Source organism: Zalophus californianus, chromosome 2 (assembly GCF_009762305.2).
Source record: "Zalophus californianus isolate mZalCal1 chromosome 2, mZalCal1.pri.v2, whole genome shotgun sequence".
NCBI classification, from domain to species: Eukaryota; Metazoa; Chordata; class Mammalia; order Carnivora; family Otariidae; genus Zalophus; species Zalophus californianus.
Window position 1 is genome coordinate 170,322,846 of NC_045596.1, and position 24,378 is coordinate 170,347,223.

General features: G+C 41.3%; 1 pseudogene; it reads left to right on the forward strand.

The window, feature by feature from the left end:
* Positions 1-3,800: 3,800 nt before the first annotated feature.
* On the forward strand, positions 3,801-10,347 carry LOC113925399 (annotated as a pseudogene).
* The last annotated feature ends 14,031 nt before the right edge of the window (positions 10,348-24,378 follow it).

Here is a 24,378-nt window from a genome sequence, read left to right on the forward strand (position 1 = left end):
GTAGTTCATCCTGGTTTTAAAATTTATTGAAAAGCAGACACTTAACCTTTGCTCCTTTCCATTCTCCATGCAGAGTTATCTGGTAATTAGGCTGGAAGCATCTACATAATATATGTCTAGACTCACTAATGTTCACTTTCAGTGGTTGCTGCCGGGATTTTACGTTGCATTACAAAGTAATGACAAAATATGAGTTGTGTTAAGAGTCTTGACAGAAGACATGAAGTATAATTTTCAAAGGAAGGAGGAGGAAGTTAAGACCTTCTTTTCTATTGCAAAAAGACCTTAGTGGGTGCATTTTAAAATACATATTATTAAATTTTTTGGTCTTTGTGTTTGGATGATACAGTAAAAGAGAAATGGCAGTGATAAAAAATTATCATTTAGATGAAGCATGTTTCTTCCCTTGAAGATGACTGGAAGTTATTCTGATTTATAACTCACCTGAATGACGCCATGAACAAAGAAACCAAAATCAATAAACAAAGGGAGAAAAGTGAAAGCCGACTGTGTTGCATTATAAAACATAATCTACATCTCCACAGGAGTACATTAATTTAGAAGAAAATTAGCAAGGTTCTGTTAACAGAATAATGAATAGTTTCCGAGGTTTACCATATCAAAAAGCCCTAATTGTGTTCATTAATATGCAATTCAACGTTATTGCGGGGGGGGGGAGGAGTACATGTGAACAAAGCAATAATGTGCCTCATATTCTCAGAAACCTGCACAAATGCTTGCTATCTGTTGCACTGACTTCAGGATGTCCCGTCTTAATTACTATGGCAATATGATGAATACGACCATCTCTAAAGCGGAGGACATGCACTGATTTGAAATTTGAATTTCAAGGGGTATATAGGAATTGGGGGAGAAGAATACATGTGACCTTACAGGTCAAGATAGAGTTATGGAGAATAAAACAAGGTAGTGTAATCGAAGAATTTATACCATACAGTGTCGATTTCAATGGCTCTCAGAGAAAAACTGAACTGATACAATTTGGTGGGAAAACAAAAACAGTCAAATTGGTAATTTGGAAACGTGTAAGACAAAATGTCCGGATGAGTGACTGGCGTTTTCCCTTCTCAGACTGGTGTTCTTGGCAATATTAAACTCAATGTTGATGTCTATGTTCTGGGGGAAGTAAGTTTCTCTGTTGCAATTTTTCATTTTTAATAATATTAGTTCAAATTTCTCCAGTGCCTCTCATTCCATTAGCTCAAAACACTTTTCAAACCACTAATGAATTACACTGGCTGACATTCCAGCAAGGCAGAAAGCATCCCATCCATTTTCATAGCAAAATGTTTCACTTCTAGCAGCACCAGCCCGTAAAGAATAGCCACAATTTTCAAATATATTTATTTTATTATATTCTCACTTCCCATTTTATCTCCTGCTTCACAGGTAAATCTGAGGCATTAAGAAGTTTAACAAGATCGTCCAAAAGGGAAGAGATCAGACCTTCAATCCTTGCGAATTTTAGTCTGCCCTACATCTTATATTATCCACTGGAGATTGATCCACTCAGTTTCCAGAACTCTCCACGGGAGGCCAAAGGAGAAAGGGAGATGCCCTCCCAAATTCAGTCTCCTATCACGAGGCATCTCCATTACCCTTTCAGCATTCATCAGCCCGAAACAGAAAGCATGGAAAAGAACAGGCTAGGTGACAAAAGTTATTTCCCAAAACTGAGTGAATCATTGACAACATCATCCATTATACTGTGTAAGAGAAAGCAATTGACAAAGAGAAGAACGTTAATTTCAGGTCCATTTAAGTTCCAAGTCACTTCTTTAGAGAAATCCATCCTGAGTGAGTCCTTCTGGGTTTATAAACAAACAAATGAGATGAAAGCAACTGAATGAGTCTCTTTGTTCTCTCTTCAAACAATTGAATATGATAAGTTCCACAGTTATCACTTCTGAAATTTCCGTTTTTAAAGCTTTTCACCAAGGGTAAGGGATGACTTTGATCTGTTCTATGTCTACAACACTAACCAGATTAAAACACGTAATATAACCATGGCACTGTCACCCGCAACTTGCCTCCCACACTTATTGGTCCTTATCTACATGTTTCTATTCCTAGAAAATTAGACACTTTTGTTCTTTTTAAAGCACGCAGGTCTTCCCTTTGTCCTACAGGCCCAAATGAGTTGGAAGAGCCCTACATCCCAAGTGACACACTTATGGCTCCATGAACCTAAGAAGGGCAGAGTGCCACAGGCAAGAATGGGGTGGAAGGAGAGCTTTATAGAAATCTCAGAGGTCATAATATTCCTGCTTGGACTCAGTAGGAAAATGAAACAATGTATTAGAGTCTTTGGAGTCAGAACTTTATACAGGATTGTCATACTATATTATAAAATCTCAAATTATCCAAGATGTTCATAATTGAATAGTGATTCAAATGTATTCTGAAGTCAAATTTAAAACCCATAAAAATCAGACCATAACATAGTAAAAACAATGCCTAAAAGGCACCATAACTGCTCCCAGTTTGCAGAGATCATGAGGGGCCTCCTGTACAGCCTGATTGGATATGCGGAGTGTGTTTCAAAACACACCGGAGACAATGAATCATGGAACACTACATCAAGGCAGAAAGCATCAAAAACTAATGATGTAATGTATGGTGATTAACATAACATAATAAAAAAAAGAAAAGAAGAACTGTTCTGTGGGGGAAAAAAAAAAAAAAAAACCCACCGGAGAACAGAATGAGGTAGAAAAAGCTTCCACGGAAACCCGTAGTTACTCCCCATCGACACCAGATGGCCTTCTACCGCCAAGTGTTCACTTCCCATGTCCCCACATTAAAGAAAAGTGACAGATATTCAGACCGCTGAGATAAATACTGCATATAAGTGTGTGGTAAGCATTTTTAGATAAGTATATCAGCAAAATTTAAAGCTATAGAAAAAGCGGAGACTACTTGTAAAGGTTTTTTTTTTTCCTAAAGAGCTCAGCACATTAGTTTATTGATGTCATCCTATTTCATCATTGATATTCATAACAATTTCCTCTGGAAATAGAGAAATGGATATTACTCTATTTGACTAATAGCGATCAATGAGATACATAGAAATCAAGTTATGCTAGAAGTCAGTGAAAGAAAAAAAATGAATCTGCAGGAGTAGAAATCACTCAAACCTTGGAAACCTAGGTAAAAATTGGATAAAATATTAATTAATAAAGTCACCAATATGTCATTTTCTATCTTCTTTATGAAATTACCTTTCAAAAGAAGATCAGTCTCAGGCCTCAGGCAATATATATTAAGATCCCAGGATAAAACATACCTTACACATTTTACTTTATTCTCTTATGCCCTCCCTTTGCTCTTTGTTCTTTAGATGTACTAACTCTGGAGTATATGCACTTGTCATACTTTGCTCAGGATGGAAAGTACCAGTAACTGGGATACTTCTGTTGCTATGTAGTTCGACCCGACATGGATAAACAGAGCATATTAAGACAGACGGACCAGATGAATTTCCCTTGAAATTTCCATCCATGCTACTGAAGAGGTAAAATGCATCTTCAAATAACCCACTTGGCACACACTCCTTGATAAAGGGCATGCATTAGATTTCTTCAGTATGCTTTCCATAGTTGTATCAGGCAGTTAAAATAATGTCACTAACTACTTTGTGTCACTGATAATGGTTATTGCTTTTGGTTTGAGTGTTGGGTGTTACTTAAGGATGGATGAATTACCCAAAAGGGGGAAAATTGACAACCCCAACCACATTCTGTCTAGGTAGTGGAACCTGTGGGTTCGGAAACTTCAGGATGGTTCATGCTAAGAGCTGGGCCCTGAAGAAGCACTTTGAAGGCAGCTCTACTCATTGTAACTTTGAGTTAAAGACAGTTGAACCCCCATCCTTAAAAAATGGAGAGGTTCTGCTGGAAACTTTGTTCCTTACCATGGATCCTCATATGAGAGTGGCAGCCAAAAGATTGAAGGAGGGTGATATGATGATGGGGCAGCAAGTGGCCAGAGTTGTGGAAAGTAAAAACTCAGCCTTCCCGGCAGGAACTGTGGTAGTGGCTTTTTCAGTCTGGATGACACACTCTATTTCTGATGGGAAAGATCTGGAAAAGCTACCCGCAGAGTGGCCAGACACAGTATTGGTGTCTTTGGCTCTGGGAACCCTGGGCATGACAGCCTACTTTGGCCTACTTGACATTTGTGGTGTGAAGAAGGGTGGAGAATAGTGATGGTTAATACAGCAGCAGGAGCAGTGGGCTCTGTGGTGGGGCAGATAGCTAAGCTCAAGGGCTGCAAAGCTATTGGAGCAGCAAGATCTGATGAAAAGCTTGCCTACCTCAAAAAGCTTGGATATGATGTTGCCTTTAACTACAAAACAGTAGAGTCTTTGGAAGAACTTTGAAAAAAGCCTCTCCTTATGGTTATGATTGTTACTTCGATAATGTAGGTGGAGAGTTTTCAAACATTGTTATCCCCCAGATGAAGAAATTTGGAAGAATTGCTATATGTGGGGCCATCTCTACATAAAATAGTATTTGCCCTCTTCCCCCAGGCCCACCCCCAGAGAATATTATCTATCAGCATCTCTGCATGGAAGGGTTCATTGTCACCCACTGGCAAGGAGAGGTCTGCCAGAAGGCTCTGAAAGACTTGCTGAAATGGGTCATAGAGGGTAAAATCCAGTACCATGAATACATCACTGAAGGATTTGAAAACATGCCAGCTACATTCATGGGAATGCTGAAAGGAGATAATTTGGGAAAAAACAATAGTGAAAGTATGAAAAAAAATGACATACGGAATCTAGAAATCATTTGGATAATTACTTAATTTCTTTTTAACCATTTAGTAAAAACATATACTAACTTCAAAAAAAGGGGGGGGGGATTGTTGGCATTAAATTGGTGCTCAATGTGTAAATTTTGCATCTCCCCCAAGCTGGCTTCCAGCTTGCAAAGACCTTCACTTTCTGTATATGCCTGCGTAGCGTAGTACCAAAAATGTCACGGTTACCTCCTTATTCGAGTGCTTCCAAAGGGCAGGGACATCTTTCCTGACAAAGCACCGTGTTTTGAACCATGTCTGGGATCAGAAATATGGGGTAAACAAAGAAGCTTGGTGTGTTCAATAAACTTGTTGACATTAAATCAAGAAAAAAAATGTTTTCCTTCTGAGTGTTTGACACAGTTATGGATACGATGTCACCAACTGACTGAGACAGGAGTCATTCCCCACCAGGGGTTTTGGGTTCCAGCCACACATCAGTGGGCCATGGCCAAAAAGAGGCTTTTGCTGGAGCTCCACAGCATATAACACGCATGCATGTAGGTTCTAGAAGAAACTAAAGGAACTAGTAAAAACTAACCCAGAAGATCTGATATCCTATATCATATGGGTTAGGGGTCTACCTACATACATATATGTGTATGTAGGTATATCCCTATCTTTAAAAGCTCAGGAGACTTTTACACTGACCTGCCTATACACCTCAGTAAGTATCCCTAATTCCTGAAGATAAGCCACTCAGTGTGCCAATGACGAATTCCTCCTGAGTTTCTGCTCCACCTGAAGAAGCACAGAGGTGATAAAACAAAAGCAAGAATCATAGAATCATAGAAAGGGGAGAGAAGGCCAAACCCGCTGCTCATGGGTTTTCCTGATTCTCCACAGGCAAAAATAGTGCCTGCCCCCCACGGCACTCAACAGAGAAGGTAGGAGTGGTGAAGCCTAAGAGCCATTACTTTCACAAGTAATAAGAAAAGACATTTTTCTGACTTTTTTGGGGGGGGTAGGGGCTGGGTTTTAAAGTGTTCCAGCTAAGTTTCTCTTTCACAAATGGGTTTGGCGTATAGCTCAAAGGAAGAAAAGTTGAGTACACCTGTATGTCTTATTTAGGAACCATGGACCTACATCTGAATGCCAGTTTTACCACCTACAGGTACTGTAATCCTGGACAACTTCACTTTCCCTAAGTGTCGGTTTGGGCTTTTCTTTTCTCATAATCCAAGATGAATGAGGACTCCCTGTATTCTTTCTCACATTTCTGGGCAATGTTAGCTTGTAAGACCATAGCATCTAATTTAAGAAATGGTTTCTTCTTCCTAGTCACTGTCCCATACAAATTAAGGAAAATTATCTGGCTTGCAGAGCATCAAAATTGAAACATTTTTCAGTTTCTTCAAGAACTCACTTTGCAAAGAACCTCAAAAAAACCTCCCTTCCTCCCTCCCTTCCTTCTTTCCTATTTTTTTTTTGTGCAAATGTTCCTTTATTTACTCCCTAAGTCTCTATCACCCTATATTTGATCCAGAGTCTCTCTCACAACCAAATGAAATAAAACAAACTCTCTTCTAGATTTTTTTAAGTGAAACAACCTGTGAGCACACATATGTGTGACTTTCTCACTTTGGAGTAGAAATACTGAATCACAGGGGGCACGCACCTTCAGCTTTTCTGGGTAATGCCAACTTGTTTTTCATTGTGGTCTTAATAAATTCCCTCCTACCAGCAGTATGGGAGAGTTCCTGTTTTTCTTGGTCTGGGCAACCAAGGTGAATTGTTCAGATTTGTTCATTTTTGCCAATTTGAAGGGCATATAATGACATCCAATAATTTATTTGCATGGCCCTCATTGCTAAAGGATTTGAACTCCTTTTCAAATATTCATTGACCATCAGATTTCCTCTTTCCCAAAATACTTATTCAAGAATTTTAGCCATTTTTCTACAGGATTGTAAGAGCTCTATTTTTACACTTAATACAAGCCCTTTGGCATTATATGTGTACCAAATATCTTTTCCCACTCTGTGCCTTGTCTTTTTTCTCTGTTCAGACTTTTTTTTGTGAATAGGAGTTCTTGATTCTAATGTAGTCATTTTATTAATCATTTCCCTTACGGTTAGTGCTTTTTGCCACTTTTAAAAGAAATTCTACCCTATCCTGATTTTATCAGTTCAATTTTCCTTTTCCTTGGTTTTCAAAGAAGATTGAGTTTACCAGGCACTTGAAACCTGCTGATTCAGCCTTGATTCAACAACGCTAAACCATACTTAGAACAATACTTCCCCATTAAGTGGAAACTGCTTCAGTGGCAGAAACAATACGTTATCCTTTTACTGGTATGATGGCATTGTCAAATCTTCTCATCATTTGTAGACCTGTAGATTTGCTGGTTTAAGGCAAAACCTTTCACATAAAGTCATCAGTAAAAGATACATTCCTACTGATAGCTTGATCTTAGAGGAAATGCTACAGAAATATGAGCCCTTTACTAGATGAAGTGCTAAAAGGCAGAAGCAATGGCAAGATCACTAAAGTATCATTTAGTGTGCATCGAGTTTATTCAGGAGGTAAGATTTTCTTCTATGTTAATAATGAGTTTTTTTTTTAAACGCAGTTTGTACCACCCAGGTCCAAAGAGGTGAAAATATAAAAAAGAACAGAGTAGCAAAATCTGTAGGACATGGTTAAAATCTCATAACATATTCAGCATCTTTCTGCCTGGTCTATATCACCAGAGAAGTATAGTATTCTTTATTCTATGACCTTCGGTTTTTATAAACATGGTAAGAACTTCCTCTTAAAAGAACCCTCCACTTCCTCACTGAGGTGAATGTCCCATACTCCCCTTAGAAGTGCACCATCCTGGAACCATGATTAATGTTTACCTCTGGGCTGAAAATGCCCATTTAGATCACCAAGGCTTGTAGGCACAAATCAGGAAAACAGCCACAAATCATTCTCCTTAAATAAAAAGGTCAACTGATATTAAATTAGTTCATTTACAGAACTCATTGAAATTAGCAGCATGTTCTTAAATTGCTTCTTGATTGAGGACATTTGCTTCATTAATTCTAAACAACCTGAAAAGACTGTTAAAGTCTCACAGAAAAAAATTGACCAAAGGACAAGATGCACAATACACTCTCCCTCGGGGGCAAATGGTAAATCCCAGAAAATGTATACATAGAGAGAGAAAAATCAAAGATGAGGGAGTTTAACTTCCGTGTTCTACAGAGGAAGTCCTCATTGTGTCTGTGTGTGTGTGTGTGTGTGTGTGTGTGTGTGTGTGTGTGTGCGCGTGCGCCCACACACATGCACGACAGCCAGAGAGACCTTCCTAACACACAAAACCAGTCATGTAATTCTCCAGTTCAGCGGTTTCCTTTTGTCTTTAAATAAAGCTGTTGAAGTTGTAGCTCTGGTTTCCACCTCTACCTGCCCTGCTAGCGATTACCACACCAGACATTTTGTTCCCTGAGTTCATTCTCCCACTCACCTTCGAAGTTTTTCACATGCTTCTCCTCCTGCTCCCTGAGCTTAGACCCATTTCTGCTCATCTTTTAGGACTCAACTCAGGTATCCCTTTCTCTGATAAGCCTTCTCTGAATCCAACAAGCTGCCCTACGTGTCCCTTTTCACAGTTCTCCTTACCGTTAATACCTACCATATTAACACAATTTCCTGTTAATTCTTCTGTCTCTCTTACCATAAGTTTTGTAAAGACAGAGGCTATGTCTTATACATCATTTTATTTCTGGCACATTTACCTGGGTCTTATGGGAGCTCAATAAATAGTTGAGTGAATGAATAAATGAATGATTTGATTAGCTTAGCTCTTATTGAGCCCTTTCCCTGTACAAAGCTGTGTTCTGGTGGGGGATACATGATGCCACTGTATTGGAACCTATCTTCAATAAGTATTCAGTATTTTACTGAAGAGTCATGCATACAAGTTATGAGAGTGTAAGATGCCAGAAATTTCTAATAATGAGCATTTTAAGGGGGCAACTTGGAGACATCAGGGAATCCTGCTGCTGTGGGAGAAGGTGGACAATATGATACAATTCATTTGATCACCAACTGATAATATGTAGGATTTTGATAAGAAAAAGAGGGGACAGGGGCACCTGGATGGCTCAGTCAGTTATGCATCTGACTTTTGATTTCAGCTCAGGTCATGATCTCAGGGTCATGAGATCGAACCCTACGTGGGGCTCTGTTCAGTGGGGAGTCTACCGAGATTCTCTCTCTCTCCTTCTCCCTCTGCCCCTCCCCTCCCCCACGCATGTACTCATGCTCTCTCTCTCTATAAAATAAATAAATAAATCTTAAAAAAAGGAAGAAAAGGAAAAGAGGTGACAGGGAAGAGCATTTCAATACAGGGAAGGAACAATATGAGCAGAGTCAAAGGAAGAATGTTCATACATTCCTTCATTCACTCACTAATTAATCAGTCATTGAAAACTTATTGAATACCTCTTTACTATGGCTGAGACACTGGGCTAGGTACAAGATACTCAGGAATAAGTTAAACAAGCTCAGTCCTTGCTCCGTAGCACTTTGGTCAAGAGGAAAGAAAAACATTATATAGTGAATTATATAATTATTATATGCCTATAACTGTAAAGGTACTATATACTATAGTTAAGAGAAATGTCTTTAGCATCAGGAGAGTGGGATTGAGGGAGGGTATTTTTACAATGGATGACCTGTGAGCATGTTCTAGTCCTGGTAGCAGGGATCTAGGAGATGATGAAGTTAAGATACAAGTGAAAGAATAACCAGTAATTTACATCCCATAAAAGACCAGAGGGGATGATCTTTGGAGAACATGGAGGACCTTAGATTAAAAACAAAATAGGAAAGCCACATAAGATGAGCCTGGGCATAGGGTTTGGAGATTTGGCCGTGGAAAGTTAAGGTTGTACCTGTGGTCCTGTGTGAAACTGGAGACCAAAGAATTTCCTGATGGTAAAAAAGAAAGTTAGAAAAAGAGACCACTGTCAGAGGTTTGAAGAGCATGAATATGAGCATCTGTGGAAAGAAAAATGCAGTTCAGTTTGACTTAGGGTTTGAGTTGTGGGAAATTAGATCAGGAGTAGAAAGTGGGGCCAAATTATAGGGAGCACTGGTTATAAAGCTTAGCATGCCTACCCTTTAGCTTCTGGCTGCCTAATTGGAGAAGAAGTTGGAAAGGAACACCTAGCTAAGAGCTACCTTTTTAAAAGTTAAATAAAAGAGTTTTTAAACACCTTTATTCTTCGTTGTGCTAAAGGAGAGGAAAAGGTCTTGCCTTTCACTCCTGGACTGGTGAGAGAACCAATTCTCGGAAGAAAGGAAATCACAGAGCACCTCTTGCAGAAAAAGTACACAGACCGCCTCACAATCTCTGCATTATCAGTGGCCAGAGACGGCCCTCATCATCGGTCTGTCACAGATGATCAGATGGTACCATCACACCACATCACCAGAACAGAGCTTGGAGACCCTGCATTCCTTCACCTCATAGCCCAGCTCAAAAGGAACTGCTGGGAAGTGAAAAACCCCCTGCAGCGTCCATCATGACAACATTGTTCCAATGTGATCCCTGGATGACATTAAAAGGATCACTGAAATCCTGTCTTTTTCATTTATACGAAGAATCCTTCGATTTGTCCAGTTTTGGAGGACTTGAAATTGCAAGTTTGGTTGAGTCGCTACTTCCAGCCCCACTATAGCCACTAGTCAGCCATGTTTTGGCCATGACTTTCCACGCTATACAGTTCCGAGAATGTTAGTTGGCCAGCCTATAGCAACCCCCTTTCTTCTTTCAGCTGGTTAGTGTCTTTCTCTTGATCCTATCAAGAGGTTACATCTATTTTGAAACATAATCAAGAATATCATCCAAAACTGGGAGGGACACATGGTTCGGGACACAGGTACGATTCTGTTTTTGTCCTTATCTGTCTCGGTGATACCTCGAATCGTGACTGCCTTTCATTCAACAGAATAGCTGGAAGCTACTGTCATCAGGGGCTAATCTGTAATGTCTCCCAGGTGTCCTTTTCTGGCTTTTTCATGGTCATCTTTGACTTTTTCCCCCTCAGGAGCATTCCCCTGACATACTCACAACTGAAAATACAGGTAAATACCCCAACACATCTTTCACCAGACTTTGGGAAATTATCCCCATGTTCCCCATCCTGAAATGCAAAGAAATAAAGTAAAAGGAAAGCCAATGAATTCAATCAGCATCTTGCTCTGCTCCTGAGCTTTGCGCAGACTCTAGCTGACACTGACTTTGGAGGAAATCATAAGGAGTTAACTGTAGAACAGATGCCTCGTTTGTTTGCACATATAATTATGTGCAAGATCATTGTTGATGTCTAAAACTGCACATAAGCAAATACATGCTATAGACCGAAATATAAAAGTACATTCTGGAGAAAATTTTTTTTAAGATTTTATTTATTTATTTGAGAGAGAGAAAGAGAGAGAGAGAGTGAGCGTACAAGCAGGGGCAGAGGGAGAGGGAGAAGCAGACTCCCTGCTGAGCGGGGAACCCCATGTTGGGTTCAATCCCAGGACCCTGGGAACATAACCTGAGCTGAAGGCAGCTGCTTAACCAACTGAGTCACTCAGGTGCCCCTGGAGAAAGTTTGAATACTGGGTGTCCCACCACCCCTCTTTTGCTTGCCTCCTCCCCCCCAAAAAAGGCACTACTTTCAATGGAATAGTCTTGGACTTAATTTCCTCTATCATATCTAGAGATCCTTTTATGTCAAACTACACAGTGTCAACCCTAGAGGAGACAGACTTACTGTAAAACTGCATGTGCTCAGGTTGAGTTATTAATTTAGCCCCAAATTTCAATTTCAGACAGCCCAATCCTGGCCTCCCTAGTTACCAATGCTCTCATGATCCACAAGCCCTTTGCACCCCCTCTAACCTTTGGCTACCTCATCACCCTCTTTTGCATAAATATGTGCATTGAGTAAATGAGTAGTAGAGAAAATGGAGCAGAGCAACGCATGAGACAGCATGGAGAGGGTTCTCTGCTCTGCCACCCCCACCTTGGTGACAGACCGGTCAGCATAACGTGAGTGCCAAGATAATTAGTGGGAATGCTCTTTATGGCTGCGTAATTTCCAGCACCTCTTAAAAAAAAATCTCCACCTGACACTGTGTTCCAAGGTTACTTTTTTTAATGAGCTGGTGTGTGTGAAATATTAATTCTGACACATTGAAATGGAACCGCTACTGCCGAGGAAGCCCAATATGGTTTTTCAAGTCTTATTTTTATTATTTTTAACTCTTAGTTTTTATACACAGATTATGTGGTCTGAAGACATAAAGGATGCCAGACTCCAAAAATACAAATTCGAAATGTTCAGACCAATTGAATGAGTTACATTTCATGGCTTCATCACAGCAGAATTTTATGCATCCACTGATTGGGAGTCTAAAAATCCTTTCCTTTTAGAAAACAACATCCTCTCACTATCCTATAATTTCCACATTTATCTTTGCAAATATGTAGGAATACATTAAAAAAAAGAAAAGAAATGAGAGAGTCTCATCTACAGCTGATATTTTGTCTTCTTTTCGTGACCCAAGCAAAATATTCAGCCAAACTGTTGATCACCAGAGACAGTTTAAAGAAAACACAGGAAAAAATGAAACTGTTTGGATTCACTTATCTAATTCTAACTTAGAGGAATGTGTCACTTAGGAAGTCTTCTGGCTTTATGTCTAAGAGTAGAACAGACAATACATCTATATTTATTACCTCCTGTAAGTGATCTAGTGGTAGACCCTCCAGAGCTGATCAGTAGTTGAGCAATGATGGTGGGACTGTCCTCACCATTCTGGCTGCTCATCCTCATGCATGCAGTCTCTTGATTGCATGGCAGCCACCAAACTCCTTCAATGAAGTCAAGGCAGGAAACAGGAATGAGGGAAAGCCTTATTCCTAGAAAAGTTCTGCCTTTTTATGCTGGAAGCAAACTTCCCCCATCTCCCACACCTCGCTTTATGCCTCATTGGCCAGAATTGGAACTTGAGCTCCCTCCTCAATCATTGGCAGAAGGGGATGGGATTGCCACATCCGATAGCTCATCCCTGGGACTAAAAACAGGTCCAACTTCCACTGGGATGGAGGATCTTTTTCTACCTTAAAATCAGGGGTATATTCGCAGAAAATAAGAGAAGGTGACTCTTGGGTAAGCAATTAATTGTGTCAGCCACACAGAGAGGACACTGGGTCTCCAACCACTTGGATTATTCAGGTGTTTCTTTCATTGACAACTGGTTTGCCTCTACATGCCTTCACCCATTAATTTCAACTCACAGCTCACTCCTGGCAGAACTTGGGGCTTCAGAAATCAGGACCCTCATTCTCAAGTATAGCGTACTTTCCAGCACCTGGACTATGACATGAGCCATCTTCTTATTACATATAGGAATGATCTCCAAAACAGCATCAATAGAGCAACCAAGAAATGATACTTGATGTCCATACAACCTGTATAGTTTGTAACGTTCTTCATAAGCATTATTTCATTTTACCATTAAAAGAAAGGAATTGCAATTTAGGCAAGACCTACATGAAATTCAGGGAAGGAAACTGGCGAGCTCCTCCAAGGTTACATAGCTATTTGGTTACATAGGAAATGCTTAACCAGAGATCATCTGACCCAAATCTAGAGCCTTTCTTCTGCTACCCTGAGGCTACCCCCTGCATCTGCTGCCGTAACTCTTGCAGCCTGCTCGAGCTGCCATTCCCAGCCACTATGCTGTCTCCAAAAGGATGACATCTTTATATAATTCTTTCAGGGGCGCCTGGGTAGCTCAGTCCGTTAAGTGTCTGACTCTTGATTTGCGCTCAGGTCATGATCGTGAGATCGAGCCTTGCTTGGGGCTCTGCACTGAGCATGGAGCCTGCTTAACGTTGTCTCTCCCTCTGCCCCTCCCCCATCACGCCCCCCCCCTTACACTTTTTCTCCCTAAAAATAAATAAATGTATCTTTCATATAATTTCATCTTTGAGACAAAGACAATGAGATACAATTAGAGCTAAATTTACTCAACCAAAGTTAAGAGTAAGTGTCAGCAGGGGGTTTAAAAGCCAAGCCTGTATCATTCCAAGTTCTACACTCTTTCCAACAAACACATGGCTTCTAGATCACTTTTTGCTCTAAATGTGGGGAAAGGGTGACAGAAAGGAAAAATGAGACTCGAAATGCTACCTTTTCTCTCATAATATTAACATAAACTTTCAAAGAGCAGCTGATCCACCCTGCCTAGCATCTCGAGGTTGGGAGATTGGACAAATGGTCATTGGGAAGCTCACAGCAAACAGGGTGAACCTAGAGCTTATTGCTCAAATTGGATAATTTTTGAAAGTGGAAGAAGGCCCTTTTGAAAATTTCATCAGGATAACAGGTGGAAACAAGGATTTTCCTAGGAAAATTAGGACATATGGTTGCCCAAACTATAAACTATAAAAACAAAAGCATGCAGAAAACAAACCCTAAGGGGAGGAAAATCAAGTAATACCCAATTTAAGATTCTGGCATCGATGTTCACTTTCTATGCTCCAGTTCTATCTCCAAGAAACTATTTCCACCACTACTCCATGTACAAAGTGCATCTGAATTGCTTTTACAAAGCGTAACTCCCCTTATAAGATTTAAGTCAGGGATGTTTTGGCTTTTTTGTTCCAGCAAATCTTGTTTATCTGCCTCTGCCGTCTCGCCAGCCTCATTCTCAGGCCAAGCTTTTAGGGAGGGAGGGTTCCAGGAGAGCCATATGATGAAAAGAGTTTTATCCGCTAAAACTGCAGGGAGCAGTGCACCATGGATCCGAAAGAGATTTTAAGAGTTCTGTTTGTGCTTGTTTTCCTTCAGTACCCTCTAGGGAAAACTCTCTGGGAAGAAAATTGGCACTTGAGCCTGACAGGATAGTGGGAAGATCTTTGTTCAACTTTATAGACTGTGTTGAACTATTTTGGGGCTTTAAAGGAAATCCAGCTGGAAGGAAGCTAGCCAGGAGCCCCTATCAGTAAACGCAGGTGTGATTCAAGAAAGACTATAAAACTTGGGGGTTTTGATTTTGGGTTTTTTTCCATTTCTCACTGATTGTGTGAAGTAAAAGCTTTTGGTCTTCTGATTGCTGGGAAAATGGGGAAGGGCGGGAGGAAATGCTCTTCCACTTAGTCTGACTTCTGGGAATGCTGGAGGCAATCACAGGTATCCGTGCTGCCGAAGGCACCTCTGAGTTCGACCATCCAGGATGGAAATTACTCGAGGACAAGTGCATGCCCCCAAGGCAGAGGGACTATTGACCTGTCTGGTCACATCCACTAGTTTCACAACCGCAGTTGCATCTTGTACTCACGCCAGCCCTGACCATAGGATGTGTTGATTGCAAAGGTCTGGGCCCTTCCGTTCTTCAGCAGGGAAAGAAAAACACACTTAGGCTCTGACCAAGCTGGCCTTTTGCTCCATATGCTGCTTCCCTGCTACTCAGCCCCTGATTGATGAGAGAAGGTGGTTGGGGGGAGGGGGCTTGGGGGGGGAGAGGAAGGGGATGGGAAGTGCTTCAGGTGCTCCAAATTAGGGATAATTCAGCATATTAGCCTAATGAAGTCAAAAAGTTAATTTGTAGCTACCAGCTGTTGAAAGGAAAGTTATAAAGCTTCTCAGCCCCACGCAGCCCAGGAGGGGGGAACACTGAGGCAGAGCGAGACACGCAGAGGACGTTGAATAAACACAATTAACGGTGTCAGCTGAGGAAAGCGTGGCAGTGGCCAGGTGGCTTCGTGGAAGAAGAGATAATGGGAATAATGACGGAAGGTGGCCAGAGCTCCCGTGGGGAGAGAAGGGAATATGTCTTTGCTCTGGCACTGGGTCTAATCCCTGGCTTACAGCATGCTGTTGTCAGCCTTAGAGCTCCTGTTACTACAGGGATAACACAGTGTCATTTCTAGGTTTCCAGCCTCCCCTGGTAATTTATATACAGCTCCCTTGTCTTTTTTTTTTTTTTTAATCTACCAACTAGACCCCTTTTTAAAACCGGCTCATCCCCTGCACCGACTCAGGGAGTGGGCATTCTAGGACGAAAGCAAATTTTCAGTTGTCTCGCAGGAAGGAGAGGTTTTTTCCTAGTTCGGCGTTAGGTCTGAGTCGCTATGTGCTCTTCAATTTCACATGGCCCACCTACATGCAGATCTTACTGGCCTCCCAAGTAGACTTCAGCTTAAGGTAATTATCCTCCTAACTTTGACCTTAGAGAAAATGCAAGTTGTCTGCGAAGGCAGTAAGTATACACTATGCTCTAAAAAGCATGCAGGTGAGTAAATAAAAATAAAAGATTTGCTTTATCTGTAAATACTTCTTGTAAATACAGGATGTCTTACGCTGTATTGCGTCCATGTGTCTACGAATGTTCTCCAGTATACTACCATCTCCTCCATGGAGTTCTGGAAGAAACAATGGGTCTGAAGAAACATCTACTAAATGAATTAAAGGCTACGCTTTAGATGGAAGCCATCAAAATCAACCCTAGCTCTTGTTTTTATTGCCATCGAATATGGAAAACTGTTCACACACTTAACCAGCCACAAAAGTTCTTTTTGATTGCCTTATATGCCCCTTTGCCCCAAACACTGCTCCTTAGGAGCATTGAAACTCATAATTCGGATGCATGTTTAACTGGCCTGCCATTTCTGGACTGAGTTTGGGTTTTAACCTTAGAAAAGAAAACTGCTTCTTATGGATCAGGGACTGGTCATATGTGAAAAGATTATCCCCTTGCTTGTTGGAAAATTATGTAATGTTGTTGTTGTAAAATTGGGTCTTAATATCTGGCTGGTGATTAAGTCTATAATCACCCACTCAGTGCAGTGATTTAGGAACTCGGCAATGAACTGTTGAGGCTTTTCCCTGGGGCTAGAGGCTCCACCAGCTGCGCTGTTTGCAAGGGCAACAACTACGAGTTCCCAAGCACTGCGATCTGGCCGCGCACTTGGTATGTCACAATTTGTTAAGTCCTTGTGTGAGCAGCAAGAATCATCATCATCTTACAGATGAGGAAAGTGAGCTGCAGGCAGGTTAAGTAAACTGCCCAAGTTTGCATAGCTTGTAAGTTGTGAAGCCATTATTTGAGCTCAGAACCATTTAAAAACTCATTATGTTTATGTTTTTCAATCTGCCATGCTGGACTCCTGCTCCCTCAGGCCAGTGAGCTCTCTAAGACAATGTGTTAATTTTGGGCTTATTTATAGTGATCACCTCCATGAAAAATGTAAGCACCTTTATCAGCACGTTGACCGTCTTTTAGTACTCATGTAGTGACCACATCACCTAAAAGTCCGAGTTTGTGTTTATGAGTATATTCCTTCCAAATGATAACCAAATAATGTCAGGGAACATCTTACAAATCAGTATATTTTACTGTGATTTAAATAGGGAAAAGGAGGGGCGCCTGGGTGGCTCAGTAGGTTAAGCATCTGCCTTCAGCTCCTCCTGGGATTGAGCCCGCATCGGGCCCTGATCAGTGGGGAGTCTGCTTCTCCCTTTCCCTCTGCCGCTCCCCCTGCTTGTGTGCTCTCGCTCACACACTCTCTCTCAAATAAATAAAATCCTTAAAAATAAATAAATGAACAGGGAACAGAAGTACGAAACCGGAGCCACCCCAAGCCCTGCAGCCTCAGACAACTAAAGCTGTCCCGAAACTGTGGGGCCACAGACAGATGGCCCATCTCTGTGCAAATCGGCACAGTAACAGGAAGGCTGCACCGGAAACAATTTCTATTCCTAATCCTAGTGAAAACTGACCATTTGAAAGCAGACTTCAATAATGCAGCAATGCTAAGATTACCAGTATCTTTAATTGAATAAAACAACTTTATAGAATGAAACTTCATTAAAATTTGCTATCATGAATTGATTGGTGGCAATTTTGATTAAGTATGTGGCCTGATTAACTTGAACTAGCCAATGATGCCTTAAAGGTATTAATACTCATTTGTAAAACACAATTACAAATTAACATTTTCTGTATTACTGAAGTAAAAATACCTAGAGAAATTAAATATAGGCCCAAACTTGAGGCTGTATCGTTCAATTGTTAAGCTAAACATTAGTAATTTAATTTCATCAAAATAGTGCCATGCATCACATTAAAGTAATATTATTCATTTGAATCTTATTGATTTTACAGTGTTGTTTTTATATTTAATTTACAAACTTGCTTTGGTTTTACTCGAGAACTGTGAACATAGGAAACATGAAGTTATATGTTAGTAGATATTAAGTAACATTTTCACAAAATAACCCAAGTCAGTACTCAGGGTTTACAATAACCTTATTTTGACTTTAAAATGATCCAAAATCCTCAAGTTTGAGAGCAATTGCACTGTTTCCCTTAGGAAAAAGCAAACAAACATTGAAATTCCAACTTGAGAGTAAAGCAAAGCAGAGAAAGATCTGGGTAAAATATTATGTACCAGTTTAGTATCCTGGTTGGAGAAGCTCCATTTTTTCTTATTTGCTTTTACATAGATTCAGTGACTAGAAATAGCATTTATCATGCTGAGCTTTTTCTGTTAAATATATATATATATACATATATGTATACACATACAGATGCCTAAAGAGATGCATATAAGGATGATTATCAAAACACTAACAGTGGTATCTCAGGTGGTGAGAATTTAGTATCTTTTATTTTTCTCTTCGTATTTTGTGTGTTCATTTCTTTCTCAAGGAGCATAATTGGAATTGGGAGAGCGGGGGGAGAGCCCTTTTCACTGTGGAAAAATTAAGCCAAAAAGTGAAATACAAAAACAGTACCTATGTTATGTTTATCATTTTAAGGTTATATCTTCAGGGGCGCCTGGGTGGCTCAGTCAGTTAAGTGTCTGCCTTCGGCTCAGGTCATGGTTCCAGGGTCCTGGGATTGAGGCCCACTTGGGCTCCCTGTTTGGCGGGGAGTCTGCTTCTCCCTCTCCCTCTGCCCTTCCCCCCACCCCACTGCTGCATGCACACACACTTGCACTCTCTCTCATGCTCTCTCTCTCAAATAAATAAAATCTTAAAAAAAGAGATTGTATCTGCAGATGAACAATGGTGGAAAGGAACATTGGATATTGAAATCAATATTGAGAGGCTTAGGATGTGAGAATACTGTTTGATTTCATTAAGTAAAGGTTTCTATTAAAGTTTCTGTGCAATTACAAAGACAAACACTTATTTCAAGGGCTCTCAGAGGAAGAAGGGAACAACAAAGGGAGGGAAGGAGGAAAGCAATGATGGACAAATGAATCAGAACCTGGAGTCCAGACCACATTTCCCAACTAGGAGTCCAGAGCACTTTCCACAAATCACTTTAACTGATTAAATTATTTATTAAAATTTATTAATTTTAGTAATTCATTTAATAAATAGGTATTTAATGCCTACGCCTGTAGATGTCAAGATATCGAAATCCCTGCCCTCATGGAGCTTAATTGTAGTGGGGAGAGAGATGATAAGTAAGTTGCATAGTATGCCAGAACCTGGTGAGTGTTCCAGAAAATAAAACAGAGCTAGAAAACCAGCTGGGAATGCAGAAGGAGGGGCTATATAAAATGTTAAATGAGGTCCTCACTGTTTTTGAGCAAAAAACGAGGGAGTTGGCCAAGTGGTGGGAGGAAGCCTTGTGGATATTTGGAAGAACATTTCTGGCAGGAGGAGTAGCCAGTGCAAGGACCCTGAGGCAGGAGTGAGCCTGCTGTGTTCCAGCAACAGTTAGGAAGCCAATGAGTCAGGAGTGGAGGGAGGGGCAGTGGAAAGAAATGAAGTGAGCCATAATGGGTGGTAGAGGGCAAATCACGCAGAGCCTACAGACCACCATAAGGACTTCGGCATTTACTCTGAGAAAAATGCAGAGCCATGAAGTTTGAGCAGATGAGTGACATGACCTGATGCTACCAGTCCTAGTGGGATCATTCTACCTGCTGTGTTAAAAACAGACTGGTGAGGGAGGTAGGGTGGGCACAGGGCTATTGCTATAATCTAAGTGTATCAGTCAGGATCCCAATTGAAACTGTGACACACTAAAGTGGGTAATTTGAAGAACAATTTAGCAAAGGGACTATTACAAAACAATGGGCAGGATGTCAGGAAACCGTAAGGAATGGAGCATTTACTCTTACCACCCCTAGACCTGAAGAGGTGAGGGAGAAAGTTGTCAGAAAAACCCAGAGACGGAGAGTACTGCGTGGAGCAGGCTGCTTGATGGAGGCTGAGCCTTTGCTTGGGGGAAGTAGCCAGGCTGCCGTAACCCTGCAGGTGCCTGCAAACTACACTCTCCCTCTCATTCCTTGCTGAGGTTCCCCAATGACCAAACCCAGTGGAATCCACGGGGCAAGGGAGATCCCGATATAGCGCGAGGGTTGGCCCACAGGCCAAACGCAGCCCAGCACCTGTTTTTGTAAAGAAAGTTTAATTGGAACAGAGCCTTGCTCATTCATTTTCTGATTATCTACCGCCATTTTCACACCACAACAGCATTGAGTATCAGCAACAGAGACGGTTTGGACTGCAAAGCCTTAAGCATTTACTATCTAGCCCTTCACAGAAAAGGTTTGTTGATCCCTAATTGCCCACACCTGTTTGCCTCCGGGGAGTGAGCCACAGAGTGTGGTAGACAGTGGCTCAGCAGGGGCGAATGGAAGCTAGCTAGTGCCTTGGGCATGATGTAATGATGGTTGAGATGTGGTTTATGTCCCAGTATATGGTCTATCTTGGTAAATGTTTCAGGGGCAATTGAAAGGCATGTGCAGTTTTCTGTTGTTTGGCGAGGTATTCTATAAACGTCAACTATGGCAAGCTGACTGTTAGCTGAGGAGATAGTGAGGAGTGACTGCATTCTGGAATGGTTTTGAAGTTAGGCCCCAAAAGACTACAAATGAGTTAGATCTGGAGTTGAAGAGAGAGTGAGGAGTCCCGGGTGCCTCCAAGGGTGTCAAGCTGAGGAATGGGAGGGTGGGTACCAGAAGAGAAAAGCTGATGAAGGCACAGAGATGAAGAAGGCAGTTTGAGGGGCGCCTGGGTGGCTCAGTCAGTTAAGCATCTGCCTTTGGCTCAGGTCATGATCTCGGGGTCCTGGGATCGAGCCCCACATCGGGCTCTCTGCTCATCAGGGAGCCTGCTTCTCCCTCTGCCCCGCCTCCCACTCATGCATGCACGTGCATGCACGTGCACTCTCTCAAATAAATAAATACAGTATTTTTTTTAAAAAAGAATGTAGTTTAAGATATTTTAAATTTTAGAGGCCTTTTAGACATCCCAGAGGAGGTGTCAGGTAGATAGTTGGATACATGGGTCTGGAGTTCAGGAGGAATGTGTGTATTGGAGAGTCATCAGTATACAGACATTTGAAGTCCGAGACTCCATGAGAACACTAAGAGTGAGTGTAGACAGAGGAGAGAAGAGGTCTGAGTACTGCACTCTGGGCCATTTTAAGTGTTTCCCACATAATTAATCCTCACAATAATCTCCTGATATAACTAAATGATTATCCCTACTTTATAGACAAGAAAGCCAATGTTCTCTTGACAACCTCGCAAGTGTCACACTGCTATGAGTACCCAAATCAGGATTTGAACTTGACTCTGAATCTCAGAGCCCATGCCTTTAATATTCCAAGGCAAGCCTTCCCATGTTGTTGCCCTGTAAGCCACTCCAATGTCACAACCTTAGGCAGAAGCCTCGGCGCTTGCCACTCCCCAGCCCTCAGTCCCTAGGTTCTTGCTGGTTCTCTTGGCTTTTGTTCTGCTCCAGTGTATACCTTCTGTGAGTCTCTATAGGCTGTTGACAGAAGAACTGAGAGTGAAAAGAAGCAGAGTTAACTAGAGTAGTAGTATAGTTATTAGAGTTAATAACTCTATTATTATTATTAACTCTAATAACTAAAATTAACTATTAAAACATCTGTGAAGAGGGGCGCCTGGGTGGCTCAGTTGGTTAAGTGTCTGCCTTCGGCTCAGGTCATGATCCCAGAGTCCTGGGATCGAGCCCCGCATCGGGCTCCCTGCTCGGCAGGAAGCCTGCTTCTCCCTCTCCCACTCCGCCCGCTGGTGTTCCCTCTCTCGCTGTCTCTCTCTGTCAAATAAATAAATAAAATCTTAAAAAAAAAAGTTTAAAATAAATAAATAAATAAAATAAATATCTGTGAAGAGTAGTTCCAAATGTGTTTCGTGGTCCTTGGATGGGTGAGTAGTCTCTTAATTAAGCTAATTCAAAGGCAAAATTAATTTTCATGTAAATGCATATATGTATATTTTTGTACACATGTGTATACACACAAACACGCACAGGAATGCGTATATATGCACACACTAAGACCCCACCCTAAAAGGCACTGAAGAATGATGACAACCCTCTGTTACACATCAATATGTATAGTCTCAATGGTTGAACTGTTAAGTTTTTTAAGTTGTGACATCAAAATCAATTTTAGCACTAACTCTTTTGATGTTTTCTACTATTTAAGCTAAAAGTATGAGACCCCTCCATTACACCAGGGTGTGAGGCCAAGTGTCTAACATTAGTGAACTAACAAATTGAGAAAACCAAAAGGCTTTTTGTTCAAAAACAGTTGAACCACATGACACCTACTACCTAGTTTTAGGGTAAGATACTCTGGTGTGAAGAAAACAAGATGTCGAAACAGAATGCTGACAATCAGGAACTTTCTGACAATCAGAAAGCCATGGTGTGGCTCTGAACAGAACTTAGAGCTTCCTTAAAGATGCCCATGGGAATATCTAAGAAAGCCCTTCTGCATTCATCCATTCTGACGAACTTCGTTCACCTTCTTATTAACAGTTTAAATTTAAAGCTATTTTTAATGAAATGCCAATTTAAAAAAAGCCAAACATGAAGCCCAAATGAACAAATGAGAATTTTATAGGGGTTCAAATGATCCTGTGTCCTATTAAACATACAATACCATGATTGCTTACATAACTGCCCCATCTAATCAATTTATACACAAGGTTTATAATTTATATAATACATATAAATATGGTTTGAGAACCGTCTGGAAAAGCTGACCCGTAGCCCCCCAGCCTGAGTGAATACATTAAAGACCAGTCTCACGCTGTATTAGAATTTCTACAGGAAAACCGTGTTGACTGAGAGCCCGCCCCTCTGGCAGGAATGTAAATTGCTGGGTTTAGGGGCTCCTCTCTCGTCCCTCGGCACCTGCCTTCTCTCCATTAGTGTGGGCCTGTTGCAGTAAAAGAGAGTCAGCCAGTCCAACTCTGCCACCTCCACTACAAAGATATATGGAGACTTCCTCCTCCTGGTCATCAATTCTCACTCACCGAGCATGTAGGACACCATCCACGGGGCTCCCTCCCCGAGCCCAGGTGGGAGGAGGTGATGGCAGTGCCCTCACCTGTGCCCTGCCAGCCAGGCCACGTGGGGAGAAGTCAGCAGAACTGCTCCGGGTCCAGCTGCTTGGGCGGGTGTTGAAAAATGTTGAATAATCAAATTGCCCATTTCTGCTCAATTGCTCTAATTTATTATCGCAGGCCTTCGGAATGCTAATGAAAACTACCTATCATGCCAGTCCATGTCATTTCACTTTATGATTTCATTAAAATCTCAGCGTTTCTTAGCCCAGTGACAAGGAGTAGAGAGTGGGCTAGCTGTCCTCCTGCCTCCAGTGAGGTTCATACTCCCGCCTTGTCACTGCTAACGGCTGAATGATTTAGGCCAAATGAGCAGCCTTGGAGTGATATTTTTATACCCGTGACAGGATTATATAACTTAGAGAAAGGCCATTAGCGAATACAAAGGAATAAGCAGGAGGGGGAAGCAGGTGACAAATGGGCAAGTAAATCTTTGGATTTGACTCTTCATAATAAAATGCCCTTCACATTGAGATTTAATGAGCTGGTTATCTCACCAAAAGGGAAGGGAGAATCTGTCGCCCAAGCTTCTAGGCTTTCCTCAAGATGGACCCAATTACAAAGGGGAGATGCAGGAACAGCAGATGCCCGGCTCTTGCCCGCGCAAGGTGGCATTGTTGCCGCAAACAGCCCTGTGGGAACAACTAGCGGCTCTCAGATCTCCTGACTGGGACTGGGAAGAGAACCCAGGAGTTCATGTGCGTGACCCAAATATGACGTAAATCTCATGAATTATGTTACCTATTTAGGCTTTTAGCGGGTTCTTTGTAGCCACTTCATTGAAATGGAAAGAACGCTATTCTGTTAGCACCATATGGTGGGAACTATTGGACAGAGTGGCCTAAAGCCATATTGCTGAGGGGGTGGGATGTGTTGGCAAGAGCCAAACCAAGATTCTCCATCTCAATATTTTCTTTTCATATTGACTAGGAGAACCATACCATGTGAAAGCTCCCAGAGAAAAAGTACCCCTACCATTTTCCATTCAAGAAATACATGCATTTGCTTTTCTCTTGGACATGATTCATTCATAAGAGAAAACAATACTTGATATTTATGTGCATATGTTATCATTTCTCAGGGTTCTCTGAGTTTTTCAATGCAAAGTAAACATTAGCTTTTGTTCTAGATGATGCTTATATATACAGCTA